Source organism: Coregonus clupeaformis, chromosome 23, assembly GCF_020615455.1.
Source record: "Coregonus clupeaformis isolate EN_2021a chromosome 23, ASM2061545v1, whole genome shotgun sequence".
Classification (NCBI taxonomy): domain Eukaryota; kingdom Metazoa; phylum Chordata; class Actinopteri; order Salmoniformes; family Salmonidae; genus Coregonus; species Coregonus clupeaformis.
This window is the reverse complement of record NC_059214.1, coordinates 46,180,247-46,198,151: the sequence shown is the minus strand read 5'-3', so window position 1 is coordinate 46,198,151 and position 17,905 is coordinate 46,180,247.

Below are 17,905 nucleotides of genomic sequence, written 5' to 3'. Positions count from 1 at the left end.
CTTTCATTCACTGATAACGTAGGACAGCCATAGGACTTAAGTAAGAGAGCAATTCGACCCTAGGTCACCTAAGTCTTCTGCCTAGCAACAAATAATTAAAAAAACTCTATGTTCGTGATTAACCCAGTTATATCTAATAGCCCACTAAAAAAATTCCCTCATCACCATCTTTAAATCACGACCAATGTCATATATCCCTCTTTACTCTCTACCAGTTGGGTAAAATCCCTGTTATATGTAGGAAAAGCTAAGACTGTTTGGGAAGTGAGCAACTTTTTTCTCTTCATAAATTGTTCTTCCTCCTCAGAGTTCCAAACGATTTTACCATGTGCTGCCATTGCCTTCCCATAGATAAGATCACTTAATTTACCAGTATGCAGTACATAATGGAGTACCCAAGCTCTATAGTATTTCTGCATTTATTCCTAACTCCTCCTTCTTCATCTATTTCTGGACAACTAATCCCTATAACCACACGGGGGGACCTGATCTGATAATCTCCTCGATCTGGGGCTCCACGCAAGATCTCACCCCGTGAGGTCAAAATGATCACAAGAACGGTGGAAGAAGCATTTCAAGGTCCTGGAGTGGCCTAGCCAGTCTTCAGATCTCAACCCCATAGAAAATCTTTGGAGGGAGTTGAAAGTCCGTGTTGCCCAGCGACAGCCCCAAAACATCACTTCTCTAGAGGAGATCTGCATGGAGGAATGGGCCAAAATACCAGCAACAGTGTGTGAAAACCTTGTGAAGACTTACAGAAAACGTTTGACCTGTGTCATTGCCAACAAAGGGTATATAACAAAGTATTGAGAAACTTTTGTTATTGACCAAATACTTATTTTCCACCATAATTTGCAAATAAATTCATTAAAAAATCCTACAATGTGATTTTCTGGATATTTTTTTCTCATTTTGTCTGTCATAGTTGACGTGTACCTATGATGAAAATTACAGGCCTCTCTCATCTTTTTAAGTGGGAGAACTTGCACAATTGGTGGCTGACTAAATACTTTTTTTCCCCCACTGTACATCGCCAGTCACTCTACAACGATTCTTTCAAAGCAACTACTTCCAGTTCATAGAGCAAGTGACGTCACCAAATGAAAATCGCACTAGCTCTCACCTCATTCAGCAACACAAAAACTCTCTCTCCCTACACCCATTCTCTATTGAATAAGTGAGTCTTTCTATTTAAACCAAACCACGCTACAAATCTCCCATTCAACATCACCAAACCAAATACTCAGTAGTATCCGGTTACCACCCATACCAGCCGTTGAATTCACTCATACACACAGATTTCACCTTATGCCATTGAAATGCCCAACAAAACATAATAGTTCAATGGAACCCTCTATTGGCTCTCTACTATTTATACATTAATTCTATAACCACATTAGTTATGGTCCGATTACCCATTAAACCTTATCACACTCCAAACTCCACTATGGCCAAGACCAAAGAGCTGTCAAAGGACACCAGAAACAAAATTGTAGACCTGCACCAGGCTGGGAAGACTGAATCTGCAATAGGTAAGCAGCTTGGTTTGAAGAAATCAACTGTGGGAGCAATTACTAGGAAATGGAAGACATACAAGACCACTAATAATCTCCCTCAATCTGGGGCTCCACGCAAGATCTCACCCCGTGGGGTCAAAATGATCACAAGAACGGTGAGCAAAAATCCCAGAACCACACGGGGGGTCCTAGTGAATGACCTGCAGAGAGCTGGGACCAAAGTAACAAAGCCTACCATCAGTAACACACTACGCCGCCAGGGACTCAAATCCTGCAGTGCCAGACGTGTCCCCCTGCTTAAGCCAGTACATGTCCAGGCCCGTCTGAAGTTTGCTAGAGTGCATTTGGATGATCCAGAAGAGGATTGGGAGAATGTCATATGGTCAGATGAAACCAAAATATAACTTTTTGGTAAAAACTCAACTCGTCGTGTTTGGAGGACAAAAGAATGCTGAGTTGCATCCAAAGAACACCATACCTACTGTGAAGCATGGGGGTGGAAACATCATGCTTTGGGGCTGTTTTTCTGCAAAGGGACCAGGACGACTGATCCGTGTAAAGGAAAGAATGAATGGGGCCATGTATCGTGAGATTTTGAGTGAAAACCTCCTTCCATCAGCAAGGGCATTGAAGATGAAACGTGGCTGGGTCTTTCAGCATGACAATGATCCCAAACACACCGCCCGGGCAACGAAGGAGTGGCCGTAAGAAGCATTTCAAGGTCCTGGAGTGGCCTAGCCAGTCTCCAGATCTCAACCCCATAGAACATCTTTGGAGGGAGTTGAAAGTCCGTGTTGCCCAGCGACAGCCCCAAAACATCACTGCTCTAGAGGAGATCTGCATGGAGGAATGGGCCAAAATACCAGCAACAGTGTGTGAAAACCTTGTGAAGACTTACAGAAAACGTTTGACCTGTGTCATTGCCAACAAAGGGTATATAACAAAGTATTGAGAAACTTTTGTTATTGACCAAATACTTATTTTCCACCATAATTTGCAAATAAATTCATTAAAAATCCTACAATGTGATTTTCTGGATATTTTTTTCTCATTTTGTCTGTCATAGTTGACGTGTACCTATGATGAAAATTACAGGCCTCTCTCATCTTTTTAAGTGGGAGAACTTGCACAATTGGTGGCTGACTAAATACTTTTTTTCCCCACTGTACATCGCCAGTCACTCTACAACGATTCTTTCAAAGCAACTACTTCCAGTTCATAGAGCAAGTGACGTCACCAAATGAAAATCGCACTAGCTCTCACCTCATTCAGCAACACAAAAACTCTCTCTCCCTACACCCATTCTCTATTGAATAAGTGAGTCTTTTTATTTAACCCAAACCACGCTACAAATCTTCCATTCAACATCACCAAACCAAATACTCAGTAGTATCCGGTTACCACCCATACCAGCCGTTGAATTCACTCATACACACAGATTTCACCTTATGCCATTGAAATGCCCAACAAAACATAATAGTTCAATGGAACCCTCTATTGGCTCTCTACTATTTATACATTAATTCTATAACCACATTAGTTATGGTCCGATTACCCATTAAACCTTATCACATGATCAAACAACGGCACAACCTTAAACTCATATGGGGCGGCAGGTAGCCCAGTAACCAAGAGCACCGTGCCAGCAACCGAGAGGTCGCCGGTTCCAATCCCCGAGCCGACCAGGAAAAAAATCTGCCGATGTGCCCCCGAGCAAGACACCCAACCCCAATTGCTCCTGCAAGTCGCTCTGGACAAGAGCGTCTGCTAAATGACCAAAAATGCAAATGTAAATATTCTCTACTTTCTCACCCATGACGTACGTCTACGTTTGGGTGAGAAAGTTAATACATATTGTTAGAAATGTATAGGTACCTCTCAAATAATCGCTTCGTGGTGTTTTTAGCCAATTCTTAATCGACACAAATCACTTCTTCAAACATTTTACACTGGAACCAAAAATAGACTGTCATTTCCCCGGACACTGCCCTTTCCGTTATCTCTGCAGTCGCGATGGTTATGACCTGTTTTGTTACAGTATTTACACGGGCCTTACACTCTCTAGGAAAATTCTCTAGTCTTTCCTGACTCTCCAAAAGCCATACTCTCGCTGTGTCTAGCCCCTCCCCTCGCTGTTTCTTCAAATCCGTTTCACAGTTTAGCCTCTAATTTCTCCACATCGAGATGCCCAATAAATCCATACCTCTTCTCCCAAATGGATCCATAAAACATATTTCTTCGATCCCTTCCTAACATATTTCTTTCATCCCCCGTTAATTCTCGGACCACTTTAGAATATTTATTTCCCATGGTAGAAAAATAAGAAATCCCCCCGTTTAGTAATAATTCAATCCAGAATTATTTTCCTTGGGACTTATTATCTGGTGCGACTCTTGAGCCAATGTTTATGATCTGTTTTGTAATTAACCATTTAAATTATCCAACCCGTAACCCAGAGTTTTAAAACCCCAGTTTCATGAAAGGGATGGGACAACCATTTTTTTCTCACGCGACCCTTCCTTGAAACAATTATCACGTATTTCGATGGATCATTAGGTCTCACACGTATACAACCTTATACGATTTTTGCTAACACTATCCGTAACCTAGAGGTCGTAACTGCTCCAGTTTCATGAAATAGACAGTTAGAGCAAATCCCCAGCTGTTTATGACTCTTGACTTGTTTAATGTATCTATCTCACACGCTGATAATTATCTCCCTTCCTGTTTATATTGTAAACACTGTACCCTGTACAATCTCAATATTAACTAGTTTATTTTGGTAATGGCCATTTACCTTGAGTCATTTCAGACCCCCTTCCTTCCTTTTAATTCTCCTATGAGATTTTGGTAACTATTCTCTGCCCTTCACAATAATTACTATTCTCATACAAGTTCAAATAATTACACCAAAATCCATGAATAAAAATTACTGACCTCCTCCTTGAAGTTGGGATTTAATTGCTTTTTTTTAGATCTCGTCAACGTCTTTATCGTTCATAAGATTCATCACCGGCCTGTTTAGAACCTTAACGTCGAAGGCCAGGTCTATTCTATACGGATGCTATCATCCACCTCGTGCACGGTTTTCGGTGTCCTCAGAACGATAAAGACGTATTTTGAGATCCGGCTCGAAGGACCATTTGTACGAGAATTTCTATCTCTAATTAATCAAACTTAATGCTTTGAATAATTCCCAGAGGGTGTAAGGCTCTGGTTTAATCATGAATTAAACGAAGGTCTGCAACCAACAAGAACGTTTTAATCATGGAGAGCTCTGGCGCCAAAAAACATACATACAGCTTTTATATCCCTTGACACACAAAGGCACTTTGCTCCGCCCACCTTTAAACAGTTTCTTAGTCCCCTTCACCCTGGAATGCCTTCTCAACAGTTTCTAACTTCCCCCCTCTGTTAGTGGGTTGACACTAAATTATAACTCTAACACCGTTCACACATTTATACTGTATTTGGGGTGAAATCCTTTAGTCATTATTCTTAAAATAAAAATTAATCTATCAGTGTTTCTGGGTAAATCTCTAAGAGCTTTCCACACCTGGATTGTGATACATTTGCCCATTATTATTTTCAAAATTCTTCAAGCTCTGTCAAATTGGTTGTTGATCATTGCTAGACACCCATTTTCAGGTATTGATATTCAAGTAGATTTAATTCAAAACTGTACTTTGGCCACTCAGGAACATTCACTGTCTTCTTGATAAGCAACTCCAGTGTAGATGTGGCCTTGTGTTGTAGGTTATTTTCCTGCTGAAAGGTGAATGATATCCCAGTATCTGGTGGAAAGCAGACAGGCACAATTCCTCTAGGATTTTTCCTGTGCTTATCTCCATTTTGTTTTTGTTTTTATCCTGAAAAACTCCACAGTCCTTAACAATTACAAGCATACCCATAACATGATGCAGCCACCACTATGCTTGGAAATATGGAGAGTGGTACTCAGTAATGTGTTGTATTTGCCCCAAACATAACACTTTGTATTCAGGACAAAAATGTTAACTGCTTTGCCACATTTTTTTGCAGTATTACTCTAGTGCCTTGTTGCAAACGGGATGCATGTTTTGGAATATTGTTAGTCTGTACAGGCTTCATTCTTTTCACTCTGTCAATTAGGTTAGTATTGTGGAGTAACTACAATGTTGTTGAGCCATCCTCAGTTTCTCCTATTACAGCCATTAAACCATGTAACTGTTTTAAAGTCACCATTGGCATCATGGTGAAGTCCCTGAGCAGTTTCCTTCCTCTCCGGCAACTGAGTTAGAGGGACGCCTGTATCTTTGTGACATGCTCAAAGGGATATTCAATGTCTGCTTTTTTTTTTTTACCAATAGGTGCCCTTTGTGAGGCATTGGAAAACCTCTCTGGTCTTTGTGCTTGAATCTGTGTTTGAAATTCACTGCTCGACTGAGGGACCTTACAGATAATATGTATGTGTGGGATACAGAAATGAGGTAGTCATTTAAAAAATGTATGACAGGTCTGATTTATAACGGGAAATGTGCGTATGTGTGGCGTGTGGAAGTTTATAGATCTCTATATTTTTATACATACGTAATCTTTTCAGAAATGGCGCATGCAGATATTTAGTTTGAAATTTACGCAACGGTTATAAATGAGGCCCCTGGTGCGCGGACAACTTTGCAAAGAGCCCAGCACTGCCCCAAAGGACCCAAAGCCATCTTTGAGCTGCAGTGTCTTGAAGGACATGAAGGAAGGTAGTACAGCTTGAAGAGAGAGGAACCTCTGTACCTTCAATGTGTGACCGTTTTTAAAAAGGCCAAACTCCTCATGCTGTAGCTAAACTAAGGGGATTTGGCTCTGGATGATATTGAACCAGCAACTCTCTGGTCCCCAACTGGTTGCACTAGTACTACCTGCAGTGCCAATAGGACTAAATCACTTGGAAGAGATTGTGTCGTTCTTGAGGACAGGATCGATACAATATCAACAGCAGGATTAATTCAGCCTGACGTCTGTGCACGGTTGAACGCAAAGATTAGGAACCTTATTCATTGTCGAACTCTAATTCCATTTAGTCCCACTGATCAATATGTTGCTGCAGAAATGATCTGTTATAGCATTAGTTAGCTAATCTAGGCAGTAATCCAGTCATCAATAAGAGATTCCAAGCAAATGTGTTTTCTTGAACTTTGAAAGATAACATTAGTAAGAATATTGGAGTATTGGTAAGATGAAAAGAGGGATTGAAATTAACTTCAATTGAACAGAACTGATAAGAATGGTTTGTTGAATCTGTCTCCCCCTCAAGTCATTCATTTACTACATCAATTACAGTTACAGCTCGCCTCCAGCACACACGCACTTACACACACACCGCAGACTTTGGACTGATCTCAATTTTAGGTAGGCTAATTAACTCGTGAAGCTTATTATGTGAGCTTACTCAGAAACACTTTAATTAACTAGTATAGGCCTACTATTTATTTATTTTATCTCATACTTTTATAGCCTACTGGACTCATAGAGAGCTACTCTCTCAAGTTATTTTGTTTGGGCGAGTGACTCTTTGAACTTACAATGGCTAGCCCCAAGTCGTTATATTTTTTTATTGTGCTTTATGCTATTTGCCTCATGACTCCTGCGTGCTTTGTTGACTATGAACTTGCTTGTTTACCCAACCGTGGGACAGACTATGTTTGTTTCCACACTCGAGACTCTGACTCTCTATTGGTTACACAGACTCTTGGCCTCCCATCCTATTCTAACCACTTCTCGCCGGCTTTGTATTCATGTTACCTGATGAAATTGCTGTACAATATGATCTTGTTGCCATCTGATGCACATTCAGATGTCATAAAAAATCAACACTGCAGAGCTCTCCCTGTCCTCTGCTGTGCCCTGATTTTATTACTGCTGATGATATCTGGAAATGTGCATGTACACCCTGGCCCATCTACTGTTGCTAGCCCCAATTCTGACGTGCTCTGATATCTGTTTCACTGATTTCTGCTCTCGTAAAAGCCTTGGTTTTCTGCACGTTAACACTAGAAGCTTATTACCTAAAATTGATCAATTGAAAGTGTGGGTTCACAGCTCCAATCCAGATGTGTTGGTCATTACTGAGACGTGGTTAAGAACGAGTGTTTTGAACACTGATGTTAACCTTTCTGGTTATAACCTTTTTCGGCAAGACAGATCTTCCAAAGGTGGTGGAGTGGCAATCTTTACCAAGGAACACCTTCAGTATTTGGTTGTCTCCACCAAGTCTGTCTCCAAACAATTTGATTTGCTGGTTTTAAGCATTAAACTTTCAAATAGCTCTTTGTTGACTGTTCCTGGGTGTTATCGTCCACCATCAGCACCGGCCTGTACCCTAAATGCCCTAAGCTCTCTCATGGTCCCTTACACTAAGTCTGAATTTGTCCTGCTAGGTGACCTAAACTGGGACATGCTTAAACCACCTGACCAAGTCCTAAAGCAATGGGACTCCCTAAATCTTTCTCAGATTATTACCAATCCCACAAGGTATGACTCCAAACACCTAGAAAAGGCTACTCCTTGATTTTATCCTCACAAATAATCCTGATAGGTATCAGTCTGGTGTTTTCTGTAATGACCTTAGTGATCACTGTTTTACAGCCTGTGTTCGTAATGGCTGCTCAGTGAAATGACCTGTCCTGATTTGTCATAGACTCTTGCTAAAAACTTTAATGAACAAGCCTTCCTTCATGACCTGGCCTCTGTAAATTGGTATAGAATCCGGCTTGATCCCCTCTGTCGAAGACGCTTGGACCTTCTTTTTTTGATATTTTCAGTGGTATTGTTAACAAACACGCTCCCATAAAGAAAATGATAATTAAAAACAGGTTCAGCCCCTGGTTCGACCGTGATCTGACACAGTTACTCCACCTCAAGAATTCAATTTGGCGAAAGGCTTGGCACATGCATACTCAGGCTGACTGGCTCTCGTTCAGGCAAATGAGAAATAAGTGCCCTCAGGCTATCTGGAAGGCCAAAGTTAGTTACTTTAAGGAGCAGTTCTCTCTCTGTGAGTCTAACCCCAAGAAGTTAAAGACCTGCAGAATAAACCCTCCTCCTCACAGCTGCCCATGTCCCTTAATGCTGATGATGTGGTTGTTACTGACAAGGAGCACATGGCTGAACTCTTTAATCACCACTTCATTAGGTCAGGATTCCTATTTGACTCAGCCATGCATCCTGTCCATCCAACATTTCCTCATCTCCCAGCCCTTCTAATGCGACTAGCCCCGATGCTCCCCTCTCTTTTCCCCTGCCTTTCTACAAAGTTTCTCCCTGCAGGCAGTCACTGAGTCTGAGGTGCTAAAGGAGCTCCTTAAACTTGACCCCAAAAAACCATCTGGGTCAGAGTGCATCCTTTATTTAAAGGGTGAGATCAAGCTGATCCTAACTGTTATAGGTCAATTTCTATTTTGCCCTGTTTATCAAAAGTGATGGAAAAACTTGTCAATAATCAACTGACTGGCTTTCTTGATGTCTATAGTATTCTCTCTGGTATGCAATCTGATTTCCGCTCAGGTTATGGATGTGTCACTGCAACCTTAAAGGTCCTAAATGATGTCACCATTGCCCTTGATTCTAAGCAATGTTGTGCTGCTATTTTAATTGATTTTGGCCAAAGCTTTTTGAGACCATACCATTATTGTGGGCCGGCGAAGGAGTATTGGTGTCTCTGAGGGGTCTTTGGCCTGGTTTGCTAACAACCTCTCTCAAAGAGTGCAGTGTATAAAGTCAGAACATCTGCTGTCTCAGCCACTGCCTGTCACCAAGGGAGTACCCCAAGGCTTGATCCTAGGCCCCACGCTCTTCTCAATTTACATCAACAACATAGATCAGGCAGTAGGAAGCTCTCTCATCCATTTATATGCAGATGATACAGTCTTATACTCAGCTGGCCCTTCCCCAGATTTTGTGTTGAACGCTCTACAACAAAGCTTTCTTAGTGTCCAACAAGCTTTCTCTGCCCTTAACCTTGTTCTGAACACCTCCAAAACAAAGGTCATGTGGTTTGGTAGGAAGAGTGCCCCTCTCCCCACCGGTGTGATTACTACAGTGAGGGAAAAAAGTATTTGATCCCCTGCTGATTTTGTAAGTTTGCCCACTGACAAAGAAATGATCAGTCTATAATTTTAATGGTAGGTTTATTTGAACAGTGAGAGACAGAATAACAACAACAAAATCCAGAAAAACGCATGTCAAAAATGTTATAAATTGATTTGCATTTTAATGAGGGAAATAAGTATTTGACCCCCTCTCTTGGTGAGAAGGTGGTGAGAAGGTGACAACAGTTGGTGCGATTATTCGCAAATGGAAGAAACACAAAACAAACTGTCAATCTCCCTCAGCCTGGGGCTCCATGCAAGATCTCACCTCGTGGAGTTGCAATGATCATGAGAAAGGTGAGGAATCAGCCCAGAACTACACGGGAGGATCTTGTCAATGATCTCAAGGCAGCTGGGACCATAATCACCAAGAAAACAATTGGTAACACACTACGCCGTGAAGGACTGAAATCCTGCAGTGCCCGCAAGGTCCCCCTGCTCAAGAAAGCACATATGCAGGCCCATCTGAAGTTTGCCAATGAACATCTGAATGATTCAGAGGAGAACTGGGTGAAAGTGTTGTGGTCAGATGAGACCAGAATCGAGCTCTTTGGCATCAACTCAACTCGCCGTGTTTGGAGGAGGAGAAATGCTGCCTATGACCCCAAGAACACCATCCCCACCATCAAACATGGAGGTGGAAACATTATGCTTTGGGGGTGTTTTTCTGCTAAGGGGACAGGACAACTTCACTGCATCAAAGGGATGATGGACAGGGCCATGTACCGTCAAATCTTGGGTGAGAACATCCTTCCCTCAGCCAGGGCATTGAAAATGGGTGGTGGATGGGTGTATATTATATGTAGCTCAGCTGGTAGAGCACGGCGCTTGTAACGCCAAGGTAGTGGGTTCGAACCCGGGACCACCCATACACAAAAAAAATTATGCACGCATGACTGTAAGTCGCTTTGGATAAAAGCGTCTGCTAAATGGCATATTATTATTATGTTATATTCCAGCATGACAATGACCCAAAACACACGGCCAAGGCAACAAAGGAGTGGCTCAAGAAGAAGCACATTAAGGTCCTGGAGTGGCCTAGCCAGTCTCCAGACCTTAATCCCATAGAAAATCTGTAGGGGTAAGTAGTTATAAATATATTGGGCACAGTGACAAACAATACCCAACAGAATAGAGGATATTGAGGATATTCTATGGTATCCTTGGATACTGCATTGACTCATTAACAGAGGCAATAATGTAATATATACAGTGAGGGAAAAAAGTATTTGATCCCCTGCTGATTTTGTACGTTTGCCCACTGACAAAGACATGATCAGTCTATAATTTTAATGATAGGTTTATTTGAACAGTGAGAGACAGAATAACAACAAATAAATCCAGAAAACGCATGGTAAAAATGTTATAAATTGATTTGCATTTTAATGAGGGAAATAATATTTGACCCCTCTGCAAACATGACTTAGTACTTGGTGGCAAAACCCTTGTTGGCAATCACAGAGGTCAGACGTTTCTTGTAGTTGGCCACCAGGTTTGCACACATCTCAGGAGGGATTTTGTCCCACTCCTCTTTGCTGATCTTCTCCAAGTCATTAAGGTTCCGAGGCTGACGTTTGGCAACTCGAACCTTCAGCTCCATCCACAGATTTTCTATGGGATTAAGGTCTGGAGACTGGCTAGGCCACTCCAGGACCTTAATGTGCTTCTTCTTGAGCCACTCCTTTGTTGCCTTGGCCGTGTGTTTTGGGTCATTGTCATGCTGGAATACCCATCCACCACCCATTTTCAATGCCCTGGCTCAGGGAAGGAGGTTCTCACCCAAGATTTGACGGTACATGGCCCTGTCCATCGTCCCTTTGATACGGTGAAGTTGTCCTGTCCCCTTAGCAGAAAAACACCCCCAAAGCATAATGTTTCCACCTCCATGTTTGACGGTGGGGATGGTGTTCTTGGGGTCATAGGCAGCATTCCTCCTCCTCCAAACACGGCGAGTTGAGTAAATGCCAAAAACTTCGATTTTGGTCTCATCTGACCACAACACTTTCACCCAGTTCTCCTCTGAATCATTCAGATGTTCATTGGCAAACTTCAGACGGGCCTGTATATGTGCTTTCTTGAGCAGGGGGAACTTGCGGGCGCTGCAGGATTTCAGTCCTTCACGGCGTAGTGTGTTACCAATTGTTTTCTTGGTGACTATGGTCCCAGCTGCCTTGAGATCATTGACAAGATCCTCCCGTGTAGTTCTGGGCTGATTCCTCACCGTTCTCATGATCATTGCAACTCCACGAGGTGAGATCTTGCATGGAGCCCCAGGCCGAGGGAGATTGACAGTTATTTTGTGTTTCTTCCATTTGCGAATAATCGCACCAACTGTTGTCACCTTCTCACCAAGCTGCTTGGCGATGGTCTTGTAGCCCATTCCAGCCTTGTGTGGTCTACAATCTTGTCCCTGACATCCTCGGAGAGCTCTTTGGTCTTGGCCATGGTGGAGTTTGTAATCTGATTGATTGATTGCTTCTGTGGACAGGTGTCTTTTATACAGGTAACAAACTGAGATTAGGAGCACTCCCTTTAAGAGTGTGCTCCTAATCTCAGCTCGTTACCTGTTTAAAAGACAACTGGGAGCCAGAAATCTTTCTGATTGAGAGGGGGTCAAATACTTATTTCCCTCATTAAAATGCAAATCAATTTATAACATTTTTGACATGCGTTTTTCTGGATTGTTTTGTTGTTATTCTGTCTCTCAATGTTCAAATAAACCTACCATTAAAATTATAGACTGATCATTTCTTTGTCAGTGGGCAAACGTACAAAATCAGCAGGGGATCAAATACTTTTTTCCCACACTGTACACTACCGTTCAAAAGTTTGGGGTCACTTAGAAATGTCCTTGTTTTCCATGAAAACATACATAATATGAGTTTGAATAGGAAATATAGCAAAATGCATAGGAAATGTAGTCATTGACAGGTTAGAAATAATTATTTTTAATATAAATAATAATTGTGTCCTTCAAATGTTGCTTTCGTCAAAGAATCCTCCATTTGCAGCAATTACAGCCTTGTAGACCTTTGGCATTCTTGTTGTCAATTTGTTGAGGTAATCTGAAGAGATTTCACCCCATGCTTCCTGAAGCACCTCCCACAAGTTGGATTGGCTTGATGGGCACTTCTTACGTACCATATGGTCAAGCTGCTCCCACAACAGCTCAATAGGGTTGAGATCCGTTGACTGTGCTGGCCACTCCATTATAGACAGAATACCAGCTGACTGCTTCTTCCCTAAATAGTTATTGCATAGTTTGGAGCTGTGATTTGGGTCATTGTCCTGTTGTAGGAGGAAATTGGCTCCAATCAAGCGCCATCCACAGGGTATAGCATGGCGTTGCAAAATGGAGTGATAGCCTTCCTTCTTCAAGATCCCTTTTACCCTGTACAAATCTCCCACTTTACCACCACCAAAGCACCCCCAGATCATCACATTGCCTCCACCATGCTTGACAGATGGCATTAAGCACTCCTCCAGCATCTTTTCATTTGGTGTGCATCTCACAAATGTTCTTCTTTGTGATCCGAACACCTCAAACTTCGATTCATCTGTCCATAACACTTTTTTCCAATTTTCCTCTGTCCAGTGTCTGTGTTCTTTTGCCCATCTTAATCTTTTCTTTTTATTGGCCAGTCTGAGATATGGCTTTTTCTTTGCAACTCTGCCTAGAAGGTCAGCATCCCGGAGTCGCCACTTCACTGTTGACGTGAGATTGGTGTTTTGCGGGTACTATTTAATGAAGCTGCCAGTTGAGGACCTGTGAGGCGTCTGTTTCTCAAACTAGACACTCTAGTGTATTTGTCCTCTTGCTCAGTTGTACACCGGGGCCTCCCACTCTTCTTTCTATTCTGGTTAGAGCCAGTTTGCGCTGTTCTGTGAAGGGAGTAGTACACAGCGTTGTACGAGATCTTCAGTTTCTTGGCAATGTCTCGCATGGAATAGCCTTCATTTCTCAGAACAAGAATAGACTGATGAGTTTCAGAAGAAAGTTATTTGTTTCTGGCCATTTTGATCCTGTAATCGAACCCACAATTGCTGATGCTCCAGATACTCAACTAGTCTCAAGAAGGCCAGTTTTATTGCTTCTTTATTCAGCACAACAGTTTTCAGCTGTGCTAACATAATTGCAAAAGGGTTTTCTAATGATCAATTAGCCTTTTAAAATGATAAACTTGGATTAGAAAACACAACGTGCCATTGGAACACAGGATTGATGGTTTCTGATAATGGGCCTCTGTACGCCTATGTAGATATTCCATTTAAAATCAGCCGTTTCCAGCTACAATAGCCATTTACAACATTAACAATGTCTACACTGTATTTCTGATCAATTTCATGTTATTTTAATGGGCCAAAAAATTGCTTTTCTTTCGAAAACAAGGCCATTTCTAAGTGACCCCAAACTTTTGAATGGTAGTCCTCACAAGACTCGTCTGAAGGTCCCCCGGTACCAGTTGAAAAAATTAATGGAAGTACAGTATACTGTATATGGAGACTGCTTAGTGACAAAAATATGGGGTTAAATACATGCAAAAAATTACAAATGTTTCCTGACCTTTCTTATATCGCTCAGATATAGGACAGACACTTCAGAACAAACTTCCTTTAGATTTCTTTGGGGGGGACTATCTGTTGTTCCATGTAGTGAATCTGTTATTCAATGCATTTGTATGGGCTAATAGCAGTAAGGCCAAAAATAATTTTCCATCAAATATTAGTTTATATTAGTTGGGGGTATTTATGTCAACATTATTGTGTTTTGACATATTTCAAATAACCTTTTAAGACTTTTTCTGCTAGATGTTTGCTAAGCCCCCTCTTCCATCTGTTTATCTAGAAATCAACGCCTTTACTTATGCCTCATTTTTAAGATGGAAAATGGTTCAAAATGTAAATATGCCTTCATTTCCCCAAAATACAGACTCTTAGCTTTCATTTGACACCCAATTTGATATGCTCCTATGAACTTCATGTTGGTGCCCATGGGTCCTTTTAGATGGAAATGGACATGTCTATCTTAAAAAGTGGGTATATCATAGAATACATATAGGATCTCTGTGGGTTATACACTGTATAAAACATTAGGAACACCTGCTCTTTCCATGACATAGACTGACCAGGTGAATCCAGGTGAAAGCTATGATCCCTTATTGATGTCACCGGTTAAATCCACTTCAAATCAGTGTAGATAAAGGGGAAGAGACAGGTTAAAGACATAGAGACAATTGAGACATGTATTGTGTATGTGTGCCATTCAGAGGGTGAATTGGCAAGACAAAAGATGTAAGTGCCTTTGAATGGGATATGGTAGTAGGTGCCAGGCGCACTGGTTTGAGTGTGTCAAGAACTGCAACGCTGCTGGGTTTTTCACGTTCAACAGTTTCCCGTGTGTATGAAGAATGGTCCACCACCCAAAGGACATCCAGCCAACTTGATACAACCGTGGGAAGCATTGGAGTCAACATGGGCCAGCATCCCTTTGAAACGCTTTCGACACCTTGTGGCGTCCATGCCCTGACGAATTGAGGCTGTTCTGAGGGCAAAAGGGGGTGCAACTCAATATTAGGAGGTATTCCTAATGTTTTGTACACTCAGTGTATATCCAAAGTGAATCCAATGTACAGTATCTGATCCGGCGAACACCCTTCTTACACCCACCTCCATTTTTGTCTGGTTAGCCTCTGAGCCTCTGGCACCCAGAATCAAAAAAAAAAAATCAGTAGAGGGAGTCTTTTAGCAATTTGACAGACTGCGGTAATTAGGGGCGTCCTGAGGACCCCTGGAGAACCCATTACTGGACTCAGTCATCTCAATAAAATCCAATTTGCAGATGCAAAACCCATCTTCTGCACTGATATTGGGCAAGGGGTTTCTTATATTAATTTTAGCTCACATCTGGGAAACTGGCCGTCACGCAAAGCTGAGCAGCAGCATTTTGGAACATTGTCTCTTGTCCAAGTAGTCCTGTCATAACTCAAAAGCCTCAGTGAAAGTCAAAACTTACTTATTTAGGCCAGTCGCTCCCAGGGACTCGATGACTCCTCGCCATCGCACTCTGCTCTGACCCATCTTCTCAATCTCGCCCCAACCAATGCCGGATCTTCTGGTGGCTCCGCAGTGTTTTTGTTAGGCCAGGATAGAGCGTGGTGATGTTGGAGAGGGGTTTTCAAAGGCTGATCCATCCCCACCTTGTCCATCAGACCTCCTCCTCAAAATCACTTCTCTGAAAAACAAAGAGTTGTTAATTTACTTCTTTACTTGCTATTTAGTGAATAAACATGACTTAATCTGCCCAGTCAGGCATACAAAGAAACATTAACATTGCAGTAATGAGTGAACCAAATGATACTACGAAATGCAGAGAAAAACAATGACAGCAATGCAGAACCATCCATCTGAGTGGCTCTTCTCATCATAAGACAGGTTTAAAACAGGTACAGTGCATTCGGAAAGTATTCAGATCCCTTGACTTTTTCCACATTTTGTTACGTTACAGCCTTATTCTAAAATTGATTAAATATTTTTTCCCTCATCAGTCTACACACAATACCCCATAATGACAAAGCAAAAACAGGTTTATAGAATTTTTTGCTAATTTATTAAAAATAAGAAACAGAAATACCCTATTTACATAAGTATTCAGACCCTTTGCTATGAGACTGGCAATTGAGCTCAGATGCATCCTGTTTCGTTTCCATTGATAATTCTTGAGATGTTTCTACAACATGATGTTGGAGTCCACCTGTGGTAAATTCAATTGATTGGACATGATTTGGAAAGGCACACACCTGTCTATATAAGGTCCCACAGTTGACAGTGCATGTCAGAGCAAAAAACAAGGCCACGAGGTCGAAGGAATTGTCCGTAGAGCTCCGAGACAGGATTGTGTCGAGGCACAGATCTGGGGAAGGGAACCAAAAATGTCTGCAGCATTGAAGGTCCCCAAGAACACAGTGGCCTCCATCATTCTTAAATGGAAGAAGTTTGGAACCACCAAGACTCTTCCTAGAGCTGGCCGCCCGGCCAAACTGAGCAATCGGGGGAGAAGGGCCTTGGTCAGGGAGGTGACCAAGAACCCGATGGTCACTCTGACAGAGCCCCAGAGTTCCTCTGTCTAGATGGGAGAACCTTCCTGAAGGACAACCATCTCTGCAGCACTCCACCAATCAGGCCTTTATGGTAGAGTGGCCAGACGGAAGCCACTCCTCAGTAAAAGGAACATGACAGCCCGCTTGGAGTTTGACAAAAGGCACCTAAAGGACTCTCAGACCATTAGAAACAAGAATCTCTGGTCTGATGAGACCAAGATTGAACTTTTGGCCTGAATGCCAAGCGTCACGTCTGGAGAAAACCTGGCACCATCCCTACGATGAAGTATGGTGGTGACAGCATCATGCTGTGGGGATGTTTTTCAGCGGCAGGGACTGGGAGACTAGTCAGGATCGAGGGAAAGATGAACGGAGCAAAGTACAGAGAGATCCTTCATGAAAAACTTATCCCGAGCGCTCAGGACCTCAGACTGGGCGAAGGTTCACCTTTCAACAAGACAACAACCCTAAGCACACATGCTCTTAATGTCCTTGAGTGGCCCAGCCAGAGCCCGGACTTGAGCCCAATTGAAAATCTCTGAAGAGACCTGAAAATAGCTGTGCAGCAACGCTCCCCATCCAACCTGACAGAGCTTGTGAGGCTCTGCAGAGAAGAATGGCAGAAACTCCTCAAATACAGGTGTGCCTAGCTTGTAGCGTCTTACCCAAGAAGATTTGAGGCTGTAATCGCTGCCAATGGTGCTTCAATAAAGTACTGAGTGAAGGGTCTGAATACTTATTTAAATGTGATATTTCCGTTTTTTATTTTGAATAGATTTGCTAAAATTTCTAAAAACCTGTTTTTGTTTTATCATTGTCGGGTATTGTGTGTAGATTGATGAGGAAACAAATAAATGTAATCCATTTTAGAATAAGGCTGTAACGTAACAAAATGTGGAAAAAGTAAATGGGTCTGAACACTTTCTGAATGCACTGTAAATTTAACTCTGGAATTAGATAGAAACTATCACTGCAGGAGATAAGATGGCTTTCATCACGGTCATGGATAGGTTTAATTGAATCTATTGAAATAATCTAACCACCGTTCCTTATTCAGCTACTGCTTCTACAGTAATGATCATTTATCAAGTGTTGTTCTGTAAATATTAATGTACTAGATATGAGGGTTACACAAACACACAACTTCTCTCTGTGTAGAAGTGATATTCAG